This window comes from Octodon degus, unplaced genomic scaffold (assembly GCF_000260255.1).
Source record: "Octodon degus isolate 3935 unplaced genomic scaffold, OctDeg1.0 scaffold00010, whole genome shotgun sequence".
In the NCBI taxonomy this organism is placed as follows: Eukaryota; Metazoa; Chordata; class Mammalia; order Rodentia; family Octodontidae; genus Octodon; species Octodon degus.
The window spans coordinates 21,671,578-21,674,561 of NW_004524586.1; the positions used below are offsets into that span (position 1 = coordinate 21,671,578).

The 2,984-nt window shown below is 35.4% G+C and overlaps 1 protein-coding gene across 5 annotated transcripts in view; it reads right to left on the minus strand.

Moving 5' to 3' along the window:
* Plekha1 (pleckstrin homology domain containing A1) overlaps nucleotides 1-2,984 on the minus strand; it is a 111,458-nt gene that overhangs the window by 59,591 nt on the left and 48,883 nt on the right. The window lies entirely within an intron of this gene.

Sequence of the window (2,984 nt, forward strand, 5' to 3'; positions counted from 1 at the left end):
ATGAAGAAAGGATTAAATAGATTTCAATATTTATGAATGACATAAACAAAAATGGCAGTTTCCTTTAGCAAAAAATTAAAGACACAATTACAACTTATTTCACCAAGAATAATGATTGTGCTTCAAGACTGAAACCTAAGATGTTCAAATACAAATTTATAGGTTGTGTCAGTTTTCTCAGTGGCCTACACTTCATCTGCCAGTTGAAAATATTAGTGTAAAGATCATCTTACACTGTTGGGCACAAAACCATTTTGTTAGGACCAAGGTCTGATATTTAGCTTATCCTTTCTTCTACTTGCTCCTAATTACTATGTAAGAAAACCAAACAAACTAAAAAAAAAATCAAACTTGAGGGGGCTGGGGAGATGCCTCAGTAGAATAAGCACTTCCCCGGCAAGCACAAGGGTCTGAGTTCAATCCCTGGTTCCGCAAAAAAAAATAATAATAATTTTAAAAAATTAAACCATATACATTTTGGTCATTATTAATAATCAATAAGGAACCAGAAACTACCATATTTATGTTATAATTAATATAAATAAAGTATACTTTACTTCCTTTAAGGTTGGTTTCTCTACTAGTGCTCTTTAAAAAAAGAAGGTAAAGAATTTCAGAGGGCAACCACCAACCCATATTTACACAGACTTAAGGAAAGCAAAGACAGCAAACAGGGCATAGTATTAAAATTAGCAATCAGTTAAGTAATCACCATTCTCTTACCTGTTACCCACTAACCACCTTTATGATGAAACCACACAGTATCAAAATCTAATTTCTTACCATCATTACTATGTATTCATTACATAGTACTCAGCAAACCACTAAACTCCATAGTTGACCAAAATGTCATTTGAGATTACTCTCTAAGAAGGTAAACTGCACATGTAATGTAACAGAAACTTTTTTTTTTAGGGAAGGGTTTATAGGGTGTTCAGGTTCTCACTACTAGATCGGACTCATAGTGATCCACCTGTTTACAGCCTCCCAAGAGCTGGGATTACAGGCCTACGCCACCACACCCAGTCTCAATTGCTGTCTCAGCATGCCCCAGGGGCGGGGCCAGCACTGCAGGCCCGGGATTGAGAGAACCCCTGGCCTCTGCACCTGCTTGTAACAGAAACTTCAATTTTTCAAGGTATCTATATGCAAACTAGCAGCCATTTTACACTCTAATACAATGGCATATATAAAATGCATATGAAATCAAAACTAGAAACATTTATATAAAAATAAACATAAAGCCGAGGATGTAGCTTAGCAACACTGAACCTACCTATCAAGCTTGAGGCCCTCAGTTCCACTCCTGGTACGAAAAAAAAAAAAAAAAAAAAAAAAACAGAACCATACAACCATGTATCTTATTCAAGTATAGCAAATTCTTTCACTGCTGTCTTATGAACTAAATACAAGTATTGTGTCTACTTAAAATTGACTTCTTTTATAAATGCTATCAATTCTATACTCACATTAATGTACATACAATAATTTTCTTAATGAAATAAAGATTTCTATATCTTGCATGTACAGTACTTACATTTTTTAAATGTGAATTACAAAAACACAAAATTACCAACAAATTTACATAAAAACTAAAAATTTCAACATGTAAAATAAAGCTACAAGAGCTAATTAAATGTGTATACTTTTAGTATTAATTACCCAATCCCTACTTGATTTTGAATAAGACTTTTATCAGATGAAAAAAATCACACAGAGCTACCCCCTACAATTCAATAATGCCCCAAATGGTAAAAAGTTTGAGACCAGGCACTATCTATTTTCTAAAAGCACTAAGAAACTAGTGCTGCTGTTCACCGCAAATTGTAAAAAAAAAAAAAAAAAAAAAAAACTTAATATATATTTCTAAAGAAAATTTCCAAGTAGGGAATATTTCTTTTTTTTTTTTTTTTTTTTTTTGCAGAACCCGGGATTGAACTCAGACCCTTGTGCTTGCCAGGCAAGCACTTATTCTACTGAGCCATGTCTCCAGCCCTTGGGAATATTTCTTAAGAGTTAAAAATAATAACTCCTTTAATATATAATTCTGAATCAGTTAAAAATACTACTTTCCTGACATTGTGCAAATCCAGAATAACTTCTGCTTTATGTATAGAACAGATGCAGGGTGTGGGCGTTTTCTGTCACATGGTAACAAGCTGTTCTGGTGCAAGACAAAAAATTCAACCTAACTACAATGCCAGCTTTAACCATATTAACTCTGTTGAGTTGTAACATAAACACTGAATCACTCATTTTCAATGGAACCTAACAAGTAATTAACATGCTGACTTCTGGTGCACTCTTCTTTGAGAGTGTATCTTTTAGTGGCAGTTAATAAGTGCACTTAACTAAAAATAAAGTTGAGTTGACATAAGCCCTCCCAGCAACTCTTTCCTGAATCTTTCCAGGCAGCCTACAATGTGTTTCTCTGTAAGTCTATAAAAAGGAAAAGATACAACAAGGCTTAATCGGGGAGTAGATCTAACCACTGTCACTATCAGTAGTATACTGCGTGCATGTACGCGTGTGTGTGTATGTACGTGTGTGTGGTATAGGAGACCAAACTCAGGATCTTGTGCTTTTAGATCTTGCGCCAGGCAGGCGCTTATACCGCTGAGCTATTCTAAAAGCTTGGTTCCACGTTTTCCACAAAAGTATCAGAAGAGGGCTCTTCATTCCCCGGCTAGCTTGAGCTCACAGCTTCACAGTGTATCAGCTATGAAAAACTGTACAAAGCAATCAGTCTTTCTATACCTCACTTTCCCAGCAAGTTTAAGTAAAGCCTTCAGCGTGACGACTTTGACAGAGTATAAAGAATCAATAAACACTAATGTTTATCAGAAAACTAATCAGAAGAAAAGCCCCACTCAAAAGAAAAGGCTGTAGCATTGAAATGGGTACCAAGCTCTAGAACTCAAGGAAAAACACAAGTGAACACATACTAAGAGGTTGGGACCTACTCCCAAGGCCAAACAGGCAGG